The 6,291-nt window shown below is 36.6% G+C and overlaps 1 non-coding gene across 1 annotated transcript; it reads right to left on the bottom strand.

Moving 5' to 3' along the window:
- Nucleotides 1-917: 917 nt before the first annotated feature.
- On the bottom strand, nucleotides 918-1,081 carry LOC118995881 (U1 spliceosomal RNA). Its single transcript, XR_005068372.1, has one exon. It is a non-coding gene; the product is annotated as a U1 spliceosomal RNA (small nuclear RNA).
- Nucleotides 1,082-6,291: the final 5,210 nt, after the last annotated feature.

Below are 6,291 nucleotides of genomic sequence, written 5' to 3' on the forward strand. Positions count from 1 at the left end.
TCCCTTTTATAGTTGTGGGAATTTTGTATGCATAGGCAGAGACCTTTAGCAACAGATCTTTTCCAAAAAAAAAAATAGAGTAAATAAATTCACTTAGAGTTCTTTATATCACACTTAATGTGTAGGCTTCACGTTGATGCAGGAACAAAATCACTGACAGGTTCCCTGTCTTGAATTTTTTGTTTATGAAAAATGAAGGCTGTTTTTTCATGGGGGTGGTAAAGTAGGTGGAGGGTGGGGGACCTGCAAAACAAGAGGGCTGTTTAAGAAGGTAGGACAGCAGGAGGACTCGGGGAAGATGCTGGTCAGCTGGATTATGAGCTGAGTGAGGGGGTTTGGTTTTTAGGGCTGCAGAGGACAAGAGAAAGGGTAAGTTTACCTACAAAAGCCTGCAGTTGCACACCAGGTAGCGAGCAAAAGTAACCCATGAAACCACATTGCCTGGACTAAGAAAAATAGAACACAAACAAAAAATCTTCCAAAGTATTGTCAATATATTACACAGAGCAGAAATATTCACAATAAATAATATCAGTAACTTGAGCTAGTAGAAATTTCAGATGTATGTTTTCATGTGCATAGATTAACAACACTTAGTTACTTTCCAGAAAAAGTCAGAACCTGGACCAGACAGATTATTTTACATTACAGTAAGTTTCCATCTACTTTCAAATATACCCTTTACCTGTTACTGTTACTATGAACTGAACTTGGGAGTGCATCATCATTTAATATGCAATAAAATTATTCTCTTCACTACATGGTTTCTTTTCAATGACATTTGGGAAATTTTATCTATAAGTTCACTTTGGAGGGAAATGGTTAATTCAAATGCATCTGTTTCAGGCTGTAGTCCCTTTATCGGGAAACTCCTAAAAATGGGTAAGTTTGTGATATTGTTTACTATAAATATTTTTCAGGGGAGAGCACAAATGCCATCCCCCACTACCACAAATTATGCAGTCAAATTTCCCACATTTGGGGAAATCGCAGGGGTCAGCACGTCTGGAGGGCAACGGGTAAGCCTCGCCCCGGGAAAACCACCTTCGTGATCATAGAAACTCCCATGCCAGGTAATGCTTACTATATTTTAATACCAATGTAATATACTTGAAATAAAATATAATGTCAATTTTTCTTGCCATATCTCTGGTCTTAACTCATGCCCGTCTATTATTATTTTTGTTTTATTTTTAAATACTATTAAATGTATAATTCTCTATATATTCTAAACAAAAGGTTTTCATTCAGTGCTCCCTAAATCTATAGTATTTTGTCTTTTAACTGTTTATAAAATGTATGTATAATTTAAATTTATATATAAATTAATATATAATATAAGCATCAAAATATATAAAGTATAGGTAAATGAATACATATTAAATTTTATAGATGGAAATTTTACTATATATGCACATACATACGGCAATCTCCTATCTCACTGAATTTGTGTGGTTCTAATGAGAATAAAAACAAAAAGTTTTGTGAAAGCATATTTTAATAGGCATTGTTTTTACCACATATTTGTGTTCACAGCAAAATTAAATAAAAGGTTTCTTATATTTCCTGCTCCACATATGCAATGTCCTTTATCATCAAAATCTCACACTAGAGCGGTATTTGTATTACAAATGATGAACCTACATTGACACATTAGTATCACCCAAAGTCCACAGTTACATTAGGAACCACTCCTGATTTTGTACATTCTGTGGTTTGAGGCAAATATATAGCAGCATGCAAACACCTTATTGTATCATACAGAGTAGTTTCTCTACTCAAATAGCCTCTGTGCGCTACTTATTCACGCCTCCCTCTCCTAACTCCTTGCAACCATTGATTCTTTTACTGTCTCCATCACTTTGTCTTTTCCAGAGTGTCATGTAATCTGTGTCATACAATAGGATTCCTTTTTAGATTGGTTTCTTTCACTTAATAATATGAATTTAGGAATCTTCCATGTATTTTCATGGCTTGAGGTACATTTGTTTTAGTGCTGAACAATATTCCATTGTCTGGATGTACCACAGTTTATTTATCTATTCATCTATCTATGAAAGGATACCTTGCTTGTTTTCTAGTTTTGGCAATTTTTAATAAAGGTACTACAAACATCAGTGTATAGGGTTTTGTGTTGGCATACGTTTTCAACTCCTTTGGGTTAATATCAAGGAACACAACTGCTACATTGCGTGGTACAGTTATGTTTAGTTTTTAAAAAAATAGTAAACTGCCTTCCAAAGTGGCTGTATTATTTCGCATTCCCAACAACAATGAATGAGAGTTCCTGTTGCTCCCCATCCTTTGCCAGCATTTGCTGTTATTAGTGGTTTACACTGTGGTCATTCTCCTAAGTGTGTCTTGGTATCTCTTTGGTGTTTTAATTTGCAATCTCCCCGATGATGTATGACCCTGACCATCTTTTATAATGCTCGTTTGCTATTTGTAGATCTCCTTTTGTGAGTTATCTGTTCAGATCTTAGATCCTTTTAAATTGGTTTGTTTCTTTTCTTATTGTTGAATTTTAAGAGTTATTTGTATATATTTCATAACAGTCCTTAGATGTGTTTTCGCAAATATTTTCTCCCAATCTTTGTCTTATCTTCTCATTCTCTTGACAGTATATTTTGCTGAGCAGAAATTTTAAATTTTAATGAAGTCCAGCTTATCAAATATTTCTTTCATAGATTGTGCCTTTGGTTTTTATCTAAAAAGGCATCATAATGCCCAAGGTCATCTAGACTTTTTTCTATGTTACCTTCCAGGAGTGTTATCATTTTACATTTCACCTTTAGATCTATAATCTATTTTAAGTAATTTTTGTGAAAATGTAGAGTTTATGTTTAAATTCTTTTTTCTTTTCTTTTTTTGGAGGGGGGTCATTCTGGATATCCAGTTGTTCTGGCACTATTTGCTGAAAACATTGTATTTTTTCCATTTTATTGCCTTTTTCCTTTGTCAAAGGTTAGTTTACTGTATTTATGTAGGCTTATTTCTAAGCTGCATATTCTGTTCCATTGATCTGTTTATCTGTTCTCTCACCAGTATCAACCATCTGGTCTTAAATACTGTAGCTTTATGCTAAATCTTGAAGATGAGTAGTGTTAGTCTTCTAATTTTGTTCTTCTATATTGTGTTGGCTATTCTGGGTCTTTTGCTTCTGTATACAAAGCTAGGAGGCAGTTTTATCTACATCAACAACTCATTGGAATTTTGGTTGGGATTGAATATATCTGAATCCTGAATCCGCAATTAAAAGAACATATGCACTCAATGTTCATAACAGTGTTAATTACAATAGCAAAGTTCTAGAAACAACCTAAGTGCCCATCAGTAAATAAATGGACCACAAAACTATGGTAGATTTACACAATGAAATATTACACAGCAGATAGAAAGAAGGAGCCTACCCTTCACAGCAGCATGGATGGAACTGGAGGGCATTATGCTAAGTGAAATAAGCTAGGGGGTTAAGGACAAATACCGTAAGATCCCACTTATAACTGCAACCTGAACAACAAAACAAGTAAGCAAACAAAACAGAACCAGAGACAGTGAAATAAAGAATAAACTGACAGCAACCAGAGGGGAGGGGAGGGAAGAGGGATAATGAGGGAAATAAGGAGAAGGGTCCAGTCAAGGAACATGTGTATAAAGGACCCGTGGACAAGGATAATGGCAGGGAGGATTGACTGTGAGATTGGGGGGTGGGCAGGGCAGGGGAGAGCAATGAAGAAAAAAATGGGGACAACTGTAATTGAACAGCAATAAAAAATATTTTTAGCCCTGGCTGGTGTAGCTCAGCAGATTGAGCAAGGGCCTGTAAACCAAATGATCGTGGTTTGATTCCCAGTCAGGGCACATGCCTGGGTTGCAGGCCAGTTCCAAGTGGGGGACTCACAAGAGGCAACCATACATTGATATTTCTCTCCTTCCCTTCCACTCTAAAGATAAATAAATAAAATCTTTAAAAATCAAACCTAGAGCCCCTAAGGTCGGCTATAGCCATGCAGGGAGAGAACTGTGGACCTTCCATGACAGCACTGAGCAATAGGATTTCTTGTGATGATGGAAACATTTTATATGTGTGTTGTTCAAGAATGTAGTCACTAGTTCCTTGTGCTATCAAGTATGTGAAATATAGCCAGAGTGACTGAAAGGCAGAATTTTAAATTTTGTTTGATTACCTGAATTTAAGCTAAAATTTATACAGTGACATGTAGTGAGTAGCTACCACATAGACAGAATAAGATAGGCTCGAGACTTCCATTCCTTATGATTTCTCCAGAAGTGAGTTCCAGCTTTACTGTGCCATCAAAGTTGTATTTAATTCTGACTGAACATTAGATTAGCCAAGGGATTTTTAAGAACATTAACTTCTTAGCATCACTTTGATGATTTTATTGCAAATCCAAGGTTTGCAATAACTGCTACAGCCCAAGTGTGGACTCATGTTAACTTTCCTTATCTCGGGTAGTACAGGTGCAATCGTTTAAACCAGAAGTTATGCAAAGCTTTGCAATAACAACGAGAATAGGCCCAGAGGATACATCCGTCCCAATCAGTGATTCTCAGAATGTGTTCAGTGGGACACTACATTCACAGGATGCTAGTAGAAGTTTTATTATCAATTAGTCTGGGATAGTTGAAGTAAAAGAAATAGAATAATTTTCCTTATCATAGGACTTTAAGAGATTTTAAATACTAATTTATTGGGAATTTTAAGAAGAATGATTGTACCAAGGTTGCTTGTCCCCCACAATTTATTTGTCCAGGTTATTGAGGGTCATCCTTCCGGAGTAGTGCTTTGCCCACTATACTTTGGAAAACAAAGATAGTAATAGGGTGACTTGTGGACTAAAAAAAAATCTATTGACAATCTGGGAACTCAATTTTATCTGACTAAGGAAACTGGCAAGTTTACACAATGCATTTATGCTAGCTTCCTTTAAGCTGGCTCCCTCAGTAGACATTGTGTGATATTCAGATTCTTGGTTTCAGATCGGAGCTCTAGAGTCAGAGTGCCCAAATTCTAATATTTGAGAACTGCAAAAACATCTTCAAGAACTGGGAAGGATTCAAAATTTTACCCTTGTTTTAAGCTGACAAGTTAGCCTGTCACAGTGTCCTGGACACTGGCAAAAGACATAAAACTCTTGATTCAGAGGCAAATGATTTATTTTTTTAAGATTTACTTTTTTATTTTTAGAGAGAGGGGAAGGGTGGGGAAAAGAATGGAAAAGAAACATCAGTGCGTGGTTGCCTCTCGCACGCTCCCATCTGGAGACCTGGCCCACAACCCAGACATGTGCCCTGACTGGGAATTGAACCCGAAACCATTTGGTTCACAGGCCAGCACTCAATTCAGTGAGCTACACCAGCTAGGACTGAGGAGAGATGATTTATTATGCAAGGCACAGCAAGCATAACAAACTTAATGAGTCCATCAGTTCTTCTCAACCCCAAGTCCAATAGGTGCCATGCAGACAGGCACAGGTGGATGCTACATGCACAACAGGTTTGTGTCACTGTGAGAAATGAAGAGCTTAGGAAGCCCCTATCTTATAAGTGGTTGTTGTCAAATCTGCCCATTTTTGCCCTATAGGGAAACATTATCCTTATATTCATGGTCTGAAAACAAATCTGCCTCTGGTCTTGGAAGAAGACACTATTTCTATCTTCCAAGACCGTTTGCTTGGAACAACACCCTTAAATAAATGACCTGGGACAGAAGTTATCAGTGCCTCTCCACAAAAAGTGCAGAAATTCAGCATCCATGGAGCATTATTTTCCAACATAATTCGGTAGCTGCATTACATCTCTAAGTTTTCATTGCAATAATAATTGCAGTGAAAAAAAGGAAAAGGGACTCATGGACATGGACAACAGTGTGGTGATTGCAGGGTGTGGGGGGAGAGGGGTATAAGGGGACTAAATGGTAATGAAAAAATACAATAAAAATTTTTTTAAAACCAGAAAATCACATCTGCTTCATAGAATTCTTCAGTGACTTAAAAAATAAGTGTTGCAGTGCCAGTAGGTAAAACTCAACTCAGCCAAATAAATAAATAAATATTAGAGAAATTCTACAAGAGGGCTCAGCTCACAGTCTTCCAGTTTTTCTTAACTATAGTAACTTATTATCAATTATTTATTTATATTAGTTAATTTATATTTATTATCAAAGATGAACTGTTGGTTTCCTGTGGCATAAAAACTCCATCAATTCAGAAAGATTCTTCTCTCTTTTCTTCCGGTCCTTTCCCAAACATGACCCAGGACCCTGGGACC

This window comes from Sturnira hondurensis, unplaced genomic scaffold (genome assembly GCF_014824575.4).
Source record: "Sturnira hondurensis isolate 20B ecotype Veracruz unplaced genomic scaffold, ASM1482457v3 Scaffold0010428, whole genome shotgun sequence".
Classification (NCBI taxonomy): domain Eukaryota; kingdom Metazoa; phylum Chordata; class Mammalia; order Chiroptera; family Phyllostomidae; genus Sturnira; species Sturnira hondurensis.